The following is a 13,553-nucleotide window of genomic DNA, read 5'->3' on the forward strand; positions in this document are numbered from 1 at the left end:
CCTGAGGACCAGGTACTGCTGGGAGTCATAGGATCCCTGCCTGGAGCCTTTTCTTGCCCTTTCATGTTAATATCCTTTCCCACCATGGAGCTCCAAAACCATGGAAATGTCAGGTGTCCCCTAATGAGCTGCACCTAGCCTTCTGGTCATTTCTTCTTCCTACCATCACTCTCCCAAGGGACATGTTTGGGGTGGAAGGAGCTCAGGCTCAATCTCTCCTCCTTTCAGATGCTTTCTTCTTAGATATTAGAAAAGTTAAGGTTTGTCATGAACTTGTTTTGACTTCACCATAGCTGCCCAGCTGGTGGGACTGGTCCACATTGGTTCACTGTGAACCTTTCCTCTGGAATCTTCTGCTCTTGGAAGATGAATATATTAGTTCCTTTCTATTCATATTTGCCTCTAGATTTCTGTTTCTGAAGCTTGATTTCTAGATTTGTCTGTGGACTACTTTTACTCTCAGATACATAAATATGCCAAAAACAAGCTCCTCTGTATCTTGATCTTAATAGAACTCACATCTTGTCTCTTTGCAGGTCCATGTATCCATGCATGGTCGGGAGGCATGCGCAGACCTCATTTAGGAATCCACTTGGCCCATTCTGTGGCCCCCATCCCTTGGCGTCCTCTGCTCTTTGCTGGAGGGAGGTATTAATCCTCAAGAGAGCACATAACCTTGTTAACTAGCCTGTAAGCCAATGCCCACCTTGCTTTCTCCCACCTTTAATCTTCCTTAGCTCCCTCATTAATTTCAAATGTATCAAAGAGGTTGCAAAACTTACTTCCCGGTGCATCTGAGATCTTGCTCTTCAGGGTTATGTCATCAGTTTGGCTCAAATAAGCTCTTATAATAATTCCCTACAGCTTTGGATGTTTCTGACATTGACAGTGAGAATTTTTGTCAATGTTGTCACCAACCTGTCCCCAAATACAGGGACTATTCCACTGATGCTTTATATAGTCTGCAACCAGGAACTCCCTAAGATGGTAAGGGTTCTGGCATGCAGAGCCAACTCTACATATTGGTGGTATAGATTTGGGGGTAAGCCGGATTCAGGTAGGAAGAATTATCTTTTTTCACAATGTAACACATTTATTTGTTATTTTAAAAAGCCATATCATTAAAATAAGACACAAAAGGCATTGATAAGTGTCTTGTTGAGAATCTTTTAAAAGAGCTAAACACTCATCATTCGAGGTGCAATACTCATAGACATAAGCTCTTGAAACAACAGTTTGCACGCATAAGGCATTCGTACCAAAGAAATCTGGGTTTTATTCCGACAGCCCCTGCATTCATACGTATGGGTCCTGGTGTTAGCAATCGCCATTATTCCACAAAGATTGCAAACATGAACCTGATATGGATCTGATGCCTCAAACAGTCTTTCCCTTAAAAACTGGGCTGCCCCATGGGCAATCTGACAGTCTCGTTCCATCTCACCAAAATGCAGGCCACCATCCCGGGATCTACCCTCCACGGGCTGTCTGTTAAGGATCTGAATAGGGCCCCTAGCATGAGAATGAATCTTGTCATCCACCATATGCTTCAAACGCTGGTAATAAGTGGGGCCGATGAAAATTTGTGATGTGATTTTTCTACCAGTGAATCATTGTACAAGACCTCATTTCCTCTTAGATGGTAGCCATAATCATACAAAAGGTTAGAAATCTTCTGCACATGAACGGCATCGTTAAATGGAGTGGCATCACCAATTTCGCCTTTGTTAGCTGAAACCTTCCCTTGAAGACATTCAATCAAGTGACCAATTGTCATACGAGAGGGGATGGCATGGGGATTTATGATGATATCAGGAGTGATTCCTTCGCAGGTGAAAGGCATATCCTCTTGTCTATACTGAATACCACAAGTACCCTTTTGACCATGTCGACTGGCAAATTTGTCTCCAATCTGTGGAATTCTAACAGAGCGTACCCTTATTTTACAAAATTTATATCCTTCCTGGTTGAGAGTTACCATAACCTGGTCCACAATGCCTGTCTCACTAGTCCTGAGAAAAGTGCTACTGTCTCTCTCGGTATAGCATCTATTAGTGCTCTCCAGCTCATCTTCATTTTCAGGCAGGGTGACTGTTTTGCCTATAATAACATCATCTCCCGATACACGGACCCCGGGAGCTATCAGACCATCACCATCCAGCTTGTCATATATGGCATGCCTCATACCCTGGCATGTTTCACATGTAGGCTTCTCAAACTTCTTCTTGGTCAAATCCTTTTTAGACTCCTGTTCTTTGTATGATCGATAGAAAACGGACCTGAAAAAGCCTCGGTCTACCGCTGAACGATTCATGATAATGGAGTCTTCTTGATTATAGCCAGTGTATGATGCAATGGCCACAATTGAATTGATACCTACTGGCAACTCTCTAAATTGCAGATATTCCATAGACGGTGTAGTCACAAGTGGTTTTTGAGGATAATAGAGAACATGGGCCAATGTATCCATACGGATGTGAAAGTTAGTGATATAAACTCCCATGGCCTGCTTACCCATAGCAGACTGGTATGTGTTTCTAGGGGACTGGTTATGATCAGGAAATGGAATAGTAGATGCACAGACACCAAAAATCATTGATGGGTGAATCTCACAGTATGTATATGTGGAACAATAAGCTACTTCTTTCTCTTTTAAATCATTTGGAGTCATTGCCAGCATCACTGTTTCTTCTTCTAGAGTATCAATATATTCCACTACCCCACTGGCCACAAGATCCTGCCAACTGTGGTTGTTATATTCTCTCTCTTTCAATTGATCAATATGTCTCTTCTTCAACAGAAGCTTTTGTTTTTCCACAATCAGAAGTGGTCTACAAATACGACCAGCATCTGTGTAGATCCAAATCTCCCTCTCTCGAATATCTCTGATCAGAGAAACTTCAGACACAATGATGTCCATCTGACACCGCGATTTCCTTAGAGTGTTCATAAGTTGTTCGGGATCTTTATGTATTCCAACTCAGCAACCATTAACAAAAATCTTGGTTGCAACAGCAATAGCTGCAGGAGAAATTTCTTCTAAATTTTCCATACTCCTGGAGGTTCCTCAAAAAATTGGAAATGGAACTCCCATTTGACCCTGTGATCCCACTACTAGGAATATATCCCAAGAAACCAGAAACACCTATCAGAAAGGATATATGTAACCAGATGTTCATAGCAGCACAATTCACCATAGCTAAGATCTGGAAACAGCCTAAGTGCCCATCAGTAGATGAATGGATTAGAAAACTGTGGTACATCTACACGATGGAATACTATGCTGCTGTTAAAAAGAAGGAACTCCTACCATTTGCAACATCATGGATGGAACTGGAGAGCATTATGCTAAGTGAAACAAGCCAGTCAATGAAGGAAAAATACCACATGATCTCACTCATTCATGGATAATAAAGACCATTACAAACTTTTGAACAATAATAGATACAGAGGCAGAGCTGCCTCAAACTGATTGTCAAACTGCAGTGGGAAGGCCAGAGAGAGTTGGGGGGCAGGAGGGAGGGGAGTAAGAGATCAACCGAAGGACTTGTATGCCTGCATATAAGCATAACTAATGGACATAAGACACTGGGGGGTAAGGGAGGGTAGGGGTTTGTCAAGGGCGGGGGGGAAAAAAGGACACTTATGTAATACCCTTTGTAATACTTTAAGCGAAAAAAAAAATAAATAAAATAAAATAAAATAAATTTTCCATACTTCATTCTTCTAAAAATTCCAGAATTGGAGAAGGTTGAGATCCAACTGAAATATAAGCCATCAGGGCTAAATTCTTCACAAGTCCTACAGGATGGCCCTCCGGAGTCTCAGCAGGACACACCATTCCCCACAACGTATTATGCAACTGTCTTGGTTTTGCCAGCTTGCCATCTCTGCCGATTGGAGAATTTAAACGACGCAGGTAAGAAAGAGTAGATGCAAACATCAGGCGGTTTAACACCTGAGATACTCCGGCTCTGGCTTGATGAGCTTTCTTTTGGTCACCTCAGTTTCCAGTAGCTAAAGAGTATTGTAGGCCACCAGATATAATCCTTGTTTTAATTGCCAACTCCAAGTTAAAATCCTTTCCTCGATCAATAAACTTCTGTTCATAGAGCCGTACTTCTTTAAGCAAATTCTTAAACAGGCCTCTAAATAAGAATGCAAGTAGTGGTCCAGCAAGATCCAATGTTTTGTTTCCATAGTGATCTCTGTCATCTAATTCTCTTCTACCCAAAGCTGCTAGAAGTAACCTATGCACCATATACCCCAAGAAATAAGCTTTTTTGGTCTCACAAAAATCACTGACACCAACGTGAGGGAGCATTTCTTTCTGTAAGACTTCTTTTGTATATTTAATTCTTTTCTCTTTAGTGACACCAGGCTTTGCCCCTCTTGAGCCAATGAAATTTAGTGCAGCATTCTGTTCTTGGATGACAAAAGCTTCATCGAGAGAAGGTTTAACCATTTCCATCATCTCTGGATCTTCAAAATCATAAATAATATGCTCTAAAATATCTGTCAGACACGAAACCTAATGCTCTGAACACAATAATAATGGGAACTTCTTGCTTGATATATGGTAGAGTTGCCACAATGCGCTGGCCGATAGCACTCTTTTTTGCACCCTGTCCTCCTCTTACCAGCATGCTAACCCAAATAGTACTGGTGGGTCGGGAAGAATTCTCCAGACATGATCTACACTCTCCTGTGTAGGCATATTTAGAATCCTTTTTGGCAAACACATAGACTGTGTTCGTTGCATTTTTTCTTGTGCAATTAGAACCTTTTCTGATCCATTAATAATGAAATAGCCACCAGGGTCCAAGGGGCATTCATTTAACTCACAAAGATCACGATCTGTTAAGCCATTCAATAGGCAATAAGTTGAACGCAACATAATTGGAATTTTTCCTATACAAGTTTTCTGATGCTGAGTCTGAAGTTGTTCTTCACCTTTTTTAATGACTATTTTTGTTATATCAACATAAAGTGGAGCAGAATACGTGAGATTTCGTAATCTGGCCTCATTTGGCATCAGTGGTGAAGGAGCACCATCTCTTTCCCAGTAAGTAGGCTTGGAGAGAGGAATTTGTTGAAACTTTAGCAAATATCTTGGCGGTTCTTCAACTTCTCAAGGAAAACTGGGTTGGTGATGAGCAGAAGCCCCAATATTTTCCTGTGGGAACTTCAGTGACGTGGTGTCTTCTCATTGTCTACATGCTTGGAATGCAGCATCCTTACCCACACTTTGAAGATTACATATAACATGGGGAAATGCCTCGGCAATCTCCGGCCACCTTTCCTCCTCTTTCCCTACCTTAACTTGTATCCCTGCCTTCATTTGTATCTGAGTGAGGACCTGGGGGGCAGAAGGTTTATTTGTAAGCGGTTTCCAAGAAGCCAGAGCAAAGACGAGAGAGGGACAGGGAAAGAAAAAAAACAGTAAAAACATGACAGTGAGAGTGTAATAATGGTGGGCGATTGGGGCTCATCCCGAGGGGATGCTCTGCGTCACAATGTAGAGTGCACCGCAGATTGGCCCTCGGAGAGCAGGAAGCTGGGCACTCATCTGTGCACTCTTAGCTTCCATTGGCTGAAGTTTTCCCAGGGATGTTAACTTTTCTGAGTTTCCAGGCTGCCCTGTGCATAAGTGACTTCTCACAGATGGAAAGAAGAGGGAATTAGCAGGTCCTTGTGCTGAAATCTTCCCCCAACAGGTAATTAAAAAACTATAAAATACGTTAATTGGACCAGGTGAGGCTTTCTGCACATTGGAAAGAAGTCTATGGTAGATCTTTCTGGAATCAGGCCTTTGGAAAGAACAACAATCCTCCACAGGTAGGGATGCCTTGCCAATGATGGCTTGAGAAGAGTGAAATCCATGCAGCTCTATGCTTATGATTTTGTCACTTTTCTCTGTGTGTGTGCGTGTGTGCGCGTGCGTGTGCAATAAAATTTTACTGTGAAGCAAAGAATATGGGTAGAACAACACTCTGCCTTGAGAATTCCGCCCACAATTCTGTCATATTATATTGCTAAAATAAAATCGGATCCAGGACTCATCCAAGGTATGGGGAGATGCATAAAGGTGAAGGGAGTAAGACCTCACATACCCCCTTCTCATGCCACTGATCGAGGCTTGCAATAGCTTCCACACCTCTGCCTCGGTCAGCTGACTGAGACATTCTTTTCTGCCTTCCCTTCATTTCTCCCCTCAGTTTCTGCCCTAAATAGATAGTGTGGCCTCTTTCCTTTCCCATTCGCTCAGCAAAGTCCCCAACTTCTTTTTTTCTTAAAAAAATATATATATGAACGCTTCACGAATTTTCATGTCATCCTTGCACAGGGGCCATGCTAATCTTCTCTGTATCGTTCCAATTTATTATATGTGCTGCCGAAGCGAGCACAAGTCCCCAACTTCTTAAATCTCCTCCCTGCAGAAGGCGGTAGCCCCCCAGCTCAGGTGGGAGGCTGCCACTTCACTTAAACCAGCTTCCTCCTCGGTACCCAGATGCCCAGCTCAGCTTCCAGCCGGCTGCATCTGTTCGTGAGGCCATAAATCAGGAGGCCTCTGATAGGGTCAGGCCTGCTCACATTGCTGATGGCATTAGGGTAACGAATGGGGAGTGGGTGTTTATATTAGTTTTGGCTCTCGAGTTGAAGGAAGAACGCCAGCATTTAGCTTCGTGATAAACTCAGCACCAACACATCCTGGGTCAGCAATTATGCTTTAAAGATCCCTTGGGAGGAGCTGGGGCGGAACCTCCCTGGGAAAGTGTGGCCACCCGAGCAGGCCTGCCCTGATGTGGGAGGTGGATGAGGCGTGGCACCAATGGAGGCAGTCTGGGCTGGACAAGGAACTAGTGCTAAGACCGGGCATAGGCTATTGCTGGTGTTGTGTTGGAAACACACACACACACACACACACACACACACACACACACACACACCACATTGCTTCTGTTCTGTGCCCCCACCACCCTGCTTCCTCTCGGGGAGTGGATAACTGGGGTAAGCAGCTGCTTACTGGAAGACCCAGAAGTTAGTCATGCAAGCAGCTTATGGGGACGGTGGGCAACACCCGTGTGAGATGAGAGGAAACAGAAGCAGGCAGCGAGGGCCTCAGGTCAAGAGGCAGATCCCACAATGTCTCAGAGCCTATGGGAGCTCCAGAGCACAGACTGCCCCTCAGAGGAGTGCCAATGGGCAGCCATTCACGGTCCCCAGGACCCCCACTCGACTCGGCCGTAGCAAAGACCATGGTGACAGCATGAATGGTGCCATGGAACCCAAAGGTGCTACCCTACGACTGAACAGCAAGTTCTTCTTGAAGGGTACCCAAGCAGTGCACCCCCAGGCTGCCACATGGAGATGTCCCTACCCATACTTCCCTTCTGAGAACTCAAGTACTTTGGAGAGTCTGGCAGATGCATCTCGATAACATGCCCATGTTAGCTAAGCCTTGTAGAATGTGTTACCTGTAGCTCCTTTATGACTCTCCGATCCTCATGGCGGGATAATTTGAGAGGTGCTTTCATTGCCCCACCAATAAATAGTGGTATTCCCCTTTATAGTGCTTCTCAAAGCCAAAGTCAGAAAAGGGTCTGGAGTTATGCCTTTAACAGACTCCTAATGTCTCCAAGTGTCTGCTTTGTTGAAGACCCCAAAAAGCATAAAGGGAATATGGGAAGAAGCCACTAAGGGTGCCTAATGGTTGAGATTGCCCACAGGAGTGTCAACTCTCCAGTGTTTTCAGGCCTGTGCCGAGTCCTGGCTCAGTCCAAAGCCGGGCAAGGTGGAGAAAATGCCAGGCAAAGAGGCAGAGACTCAAATGCTGGATGCGGGCAGCTGAGCTGAACTCAGGACAGCAGCAGAGTGATCGATTATGTTTTCCAAAAATGATCACAAGACTATCTTCCATTTTTTTATTCCAAACTCAATCATGAGGAGGGATGCACAGCCTTGACCCTGGAACTTGGACCAGACTTGTGACTGCCTTGAATGATAAAAGATGCAGAAATGTCACCATATCAGTGGAGACTAGATCATACTCAGTGATATAACTTCCACCAAGCACTCTATCTTTTGGGATTTTTGGAAACCACCACCATGCTGTGAGGAAGCTCAAGCATCCCTGAGGAGAGGTCCACCTGAAAAGGAACCAGTAACCAGCACCAACTCACCAGCCATGTGAGCCAGGGCCAAGAATCTACTCCCATGAATGCTCAAATTGCTCCAGTGGATATCATGTGAAGCTGCCTTGCCCCCTATGCCATGTCCATTCAGATCCATGGACAAAATAATCAGTGATTGTTGATTATTGAAGGCACTCAGCCTGGGCAATGGATACATGATACAAAGAGCATTCCAACTCTGAGATCCCAACAGTGAGGGTTGGGAAAAGAACACATCATTAAAAATTTTTTCAATTATAGTTTACATTAAATATTATTTTGTATTAGTTTTAGGTGTACAATATAGTGGTTAGACAATCATATACTTTACAAAGTGTTTCCCACCTGGCGCCATGCAGAGTTATTACAATATTCTTGACTATATTCCCTATGCTGTACTTTACATCCCCATGACTATTTTGTGTCTATCAATGTGCCCTTATTAATCCCGTCACCTTTTCCACCCAGTCCCCCAACCCCTATCCCTTCTTGCAACCATCATTCTGGAGCTAGAATAACCCTTCAAAGGTGTCCCAGGATAGTCTGGCCCAGCCTTTATACCCCTGCATGGATATGTCACTGGCTGTGGGCTACACAAGGAAAGGCATGATTTTGCCTAGGCAGCGGTCTATAACTAAGACAATCTATAAAGGGTGGTTCAGCCCAAGGAAATGCAAGGAAAAGAATGGGGCAGGAAGTGACAACTGGAGGAGGTGACCTCTGAGCTGAACTGTGAAGGTCCCATGAGTAAGACTTGGCTGGGTGAAAGCTATCAGGGGAGAGAGGGAATGTGTAGACAAAGGAAACATCACAGGTAAAGGGGGGAGCAGACACTCACTAGTCCCATTGCTGTCCCTGGCCATGCTAAGCAGGTGCCTGTTTCAAGCCTCTTCCCCTAGATACCTGCATGGCTCACTTCCTTTGCACTTGCATGTTCTTGGAAGCCTTCCTGAGGAAGTGACATTTGAACTGATGACTCGCTGAAACAGCAGCCTGTGCTGTACTCTCCCTGTCCCTCACCCTGCTTGGCTTCCATGCTCTTATCACTCCCTGAAAGAACTACCTTCTCAACTGTCTTCTGGTATGCACTCTCTGTCCCAGGATAGGAAGCTGCCTACTCTGTGTTCCCAGCACCCCCCAGCCCTCTGAGCGGCACACACATCTGGCTGTATTCAAGGCCTTTGCCCTGCGTGAGTGAAGGAATTGGAGAGAAGCAAGGGCCAGGGGGTGAAATGTAAGGTGATGACATGTGCTAGGAGAGGACCAAAGGGTCCTGGACGAGAAGCTTGTGTAGAAAACATGGTCCATTCTGATGCATTGCCAGGTGCATTGACACCTGGAGTGGATGTTCTGGGAAGAACAGCGTGGTCGTCCTCCTGGAGCCCTGGAGAGACAGGGACCTGCACTACAGCTGACAGGAACCTGCCCCTCTCCAGGCCAGATGGCACCTTAAGCCATCCCAGGTGTGGACCCTATCAGACCCTGCCCCCACCCCAAAAAGGCCCTTTCAGAAGGCCCTTTCAGACTTGCCTTGAAGTCTCACACCTTCCTGGGCAGGATGCTCCTTTATTGCAAAATCTCCAACTGATTGTTCTCAGGACCAAGCCCTTTGATGGTTTTATTGTTCCTAAATTCACAGCAGGCCCCAATAACTCCAGAGCAGGTAGAGAATGCAGAGCTAGGAGGCTACGGGAAGCGAATGGCCCAGGATCAAGGCAGGAGATTGTAATTTCTAAATCTGCTGGACCAGACTTGCCTCTGAAGGCTTCCACGTGTGGGGTGGGGGCAGGCCCTGCAATCTCCGGCCCAGAATGCCATGACTAAATGGATCAAGGTGGTCTTCCACCTTCCAGAGCTTCTGAACACACCTGCCTCTGCTGCGTGTGATGTGGTGGGTCCATGCAGCTGGCTGCCATTCTGCCCAGAGATGACCAATTCTGGGACCAAGTGTCATAGGAGACTTGAATTGATGAGGCTTCATACTGGCTCCTACTGAGACCAGCTTAGCTGATTTGCTGGCTTAGGGTCTGTTTGAGAGATCTCCAACTGAGACAAAAATATGGGTACAGCTATGGCTGGTGTCGCTTGGTGGTTAGAGTGTTGGTCCATGCTCTGAAGGATCATGGGTTTGATTCCCAGTCAAGGGCACATACCTGGGTAGCAGGTTTGATCCCTGGCCTGGTTAGGGCACATGCGAGTGGCAATTCCCAGTGGTATGCTGGGACCAGCATCATTTCCAGCTGCCCATTGGGAAGGTTGAAGCTGGTTGGGGTGGATGCATTCACACCATAGAAATTGGCAGATGCTATAAATCAGAGAGCCAATTGTTAACCATTTTCCAGCACACCACCGAGAATGCCTATGAAAGATAAGAGGGGGAAGAAGCACAGTTGGGCAGGGAGAGTCTCAGCCTGTTCAGCCTCTACACCAATCAAGAGTTCAAAAGCAAAGACTGGCTTCTAGAAGAGAAGGTCATTGGGCAGAAATGACCAGACCCAAGTGCCCCTGCCATGCTCAGTTATTGTCAGGGAGCCCCTGGGGAGAGCACGATTTCGGCTTGAAAGCTGAGGCTGACCCTGGTTTGTCAGCTAACCCATTCCTGCAGCTGAACGGAAAGCTCTGAGAGGTGCATCTTCATGCACCTCGGAAACCGGTCTCTCTGAACGAGATCCACAGGCATACTCACTAGGTCCTGTCATGAGACCACTGGCTATCCAGCTCCATTTCTGCACCCCCACGTCCTCTCTGGACCAGACTGTTTTACTTCTTGTCCATTTTTGCTTTCTGGTGGCCAGTTGGGTTTAGTCAATGGAGATGGAATCAGGAGGTCAGAGTGTAAGAAGGGGGATGCTGGTTATTTATTGACTCCAACCGCAGAACCTCAGACCTGCTATGCCCTTTACAGAGTTGTTTGCCCCTAGTGTGGCCCAATATGGTGGTTCCTCAGTGAGGTCCCAGGCGGAAGGCAAACGCCAGGAAATTCAATCAAGGGAATTTAATATAGAGACTCCATTTCAAAGGCCCAAGAGCATTGCTAGATCAAACGGGATAAAGTGAGACAACCCAGCGATTAGCAGCAGCTGGGAGGCTCTGCTCAGAGGATGGAGGGCAAAAGGAAGGGGCGGCACTGCCTCCCGCTTTGGTTGGAGCCATCGGGTTGCATCTGGAAAGGCTTTGGACTTTTCCAGTGGTAGTTGGTGACTAGGGAAGGAGGGGGCCAGCGACAGGAGCTGGAGGTAAGGATGAAGCCACACATGAGGAGGAGAAGGAAGGGGAGAAATGGCCTGGTTCTCCTTCTCTACTGACTCCAAACCAAAGGCAGCTGGCAAGAAGCTAGGAAACAGCAGGCATCTTTCTGCACAGAGCTGAGCAGAGGGAAGGGGGAAATCAATGTAAAGGCAACCAGATCATGACTTCCAAAGCAGTCCTGGCCTTGCACACAGTAGGTATTCACATATTTTAAGACTGGCATCTTCTCTCATTCAAGGAGAAATGAAATGGAGCAGACCTTCAGGGATGCAGGAGAGCCCATCTGTTATTGACAGTCTTCTGACTCTTAGCAGGCCCAGATTTCATGTCCATGGGCTTCTGTGAGATACACATCCTGAAAATAACTACTCTCCCCTCTTTTAAATTGTTAGCTGGGTTGAGCTGGACTGATCTGTTTCACGAGTCTTGATTAGAACAGCCTCTGATTGCAGGAAGGCATGGCTTCGGGTGGGAGAGTATCTTGCTCAATAACTTTCCATTGCTAATTATTGCCTTTAGGATCAAGTCCATTCCTTTTTCTAAAAAGCCCCAAATGCAGGCTGTAGAGGTTCAACTAGACAGCTGCATCCTTCTCTTTCACTTCTACTCAGGATCCAGCCAGGATCATCTCAGACCTGGTCTCAGTTGGCTATTGCTGTGTAAAAATGCCTCAGGACTCAGTGACTTGAAGAGATAAGCATGCGTTATTGTTACTGAGTCTAGGATTTAGCTGGGTGGGTATTCTGGCCTCAGCTGGTCTCATGCATATACCTCCAGCCAGCTGGGGTTGGGTAGGTGGCTTTGGACTTTGTCATGTATGGGAGGGTGGGGATCGACTGGTCTAGAAAGGCCTGGTCTGGGACAGCTGGGCTGCTTGGTCTTTCTGTCATCCTCTAGCAGGCTGGCTTGGGTTCACTCACATGGTGGTAACATGCCCTCTGCACTCTTTAGACTCTGCTTTAGACTCTAGTTACAGGGAAGTAGTAGATGCCACAGTGTCCCACCCAGATCTTTCTGGACCAAAGCTTCCTTCCTCAGGTGCTGTGAGTTTGGGCTGCTGATGACTCACCCATCAGTTGCTCTCTGGGAACTGCTCTCTGCTGAAGTTAACCACTTCACCCAACATGCTTCATTCCCGTGGGCTCTCTGCATTCAATGGTTACTCTATGAAGGCGTGAAGCTCATCTCTCCTCACTCCACTGTGGAGCTGGGATGGGCTTGGAGAGTTGTCCCGAGGCTCTCCATGGGGATCAGCAGAGGCCTGTTTCAGCTGCATTGCGGTTCAGTTTCTCCTGGAAGCCCAATTCTCCTTCCCCAGTTCCCACAGGTGCTGTTTCTGAGGACCTTCCCTAGTAAACCCACCTGCATGCAAACCTTGGGAAACTCACCTCCAACATGTGACTTTATTACTGTGGGTTGAAAGAATTGGACCCACATCTTGAATGTTCCCCAGCATACCACTAGTGACATGTCAACAAGCAGCTCTTCAGGGGAAGTAGTTTTCATTTGTATGTTTGCCAATTACCATGGTGTAAATACTCCCACCACGACCCAATTCAAACCATTGAAGTCATTGAATGTGGAAGTGGGAAGAGAGATGTGCCAGATGGGCTTACAGGTCGGCTGAAGCAAGCTCCAGGCCACCACTGACCCCAACCCAGCATACTCACCCGTGTGCATAGGTAACAAACAACATTACTGTGAAGCAATACCTTCCCTTACTGTATATAGTGAACTCTGGTTTCCTCTCTTTTTCAAAGCCTAGCTCAAGTCTCTAGATTTAAGGCCTCTAAGAAGTGACCTGCAGTTTGAAATGTGTATTAGCAATGGTCCTGCTTGGCACAGCAAATGGCAGCTGAATGCAGGAAGGAGGGCATATGAGGCAGAACCCCTCCTGCCTGTCCAGGTGATCCAAGATTTAAGTCAGCCAGTGGGGAGAGAAGGGTGAGTGGGGTAGTTTTTGTTTTTGACATTAAAAAGGTTGCAAAACCTCTTTGTAGATTCAGTCCCCCAAAAGTACTTCATTTAAGTTTTCTTATAATACCCTGGGAAGTGGGGAGAATTAGCTTGTTCAACAGGAATTAGTTTTCAACTGGGGCTTATCCCAAGGAAAGCAAAGTCCTTCCCTAG

The 13,553-nt window shown here is 46.2% G+C and overlaps 1 non-coding gene and 1 pseudogene across 1 annotated transcript; both read right to left on the reverse strand.

The window, feature by feature from the left end:
* Positions 1–1,131: 1,131 nt before the first annotated feature.
* Positions 1,132–7,433, reverse strand: LOC138998084 (DNA-directed RNA polymerase II subunit RPB2 pseudogene; annotated as a pseudogene).
* On the reverse strand, positions 6,297–6,407 carry LOC138998209 (U6 spliceosomal RNA). The gene has a single exon (XR_011469082.1). It is a non-coding gene; the product is annotated as a U6 spliceosomal RNA (small nuclear RNA).
* Positions 7,434–13,553: the final 6,120 nt, after the last annotated feature.

This window comes from Myotis yumanensis, unplaced genomic scaffold (assembly GCF_028538775.1).
Source record: "Myotis yumanensis isolate MYYU_CA2020_CCGP unplaced genomic scaffold, mMyoYum1.0.hap1 SCAF_19, whole genome shotgun sequence".
NCBI classification, from domain to species: Eukaryota; Metazoa; Chordata; class Mammalia; order Chiroptera; family Vespertilionidae; genus Myotis; species Myotis yumanensis.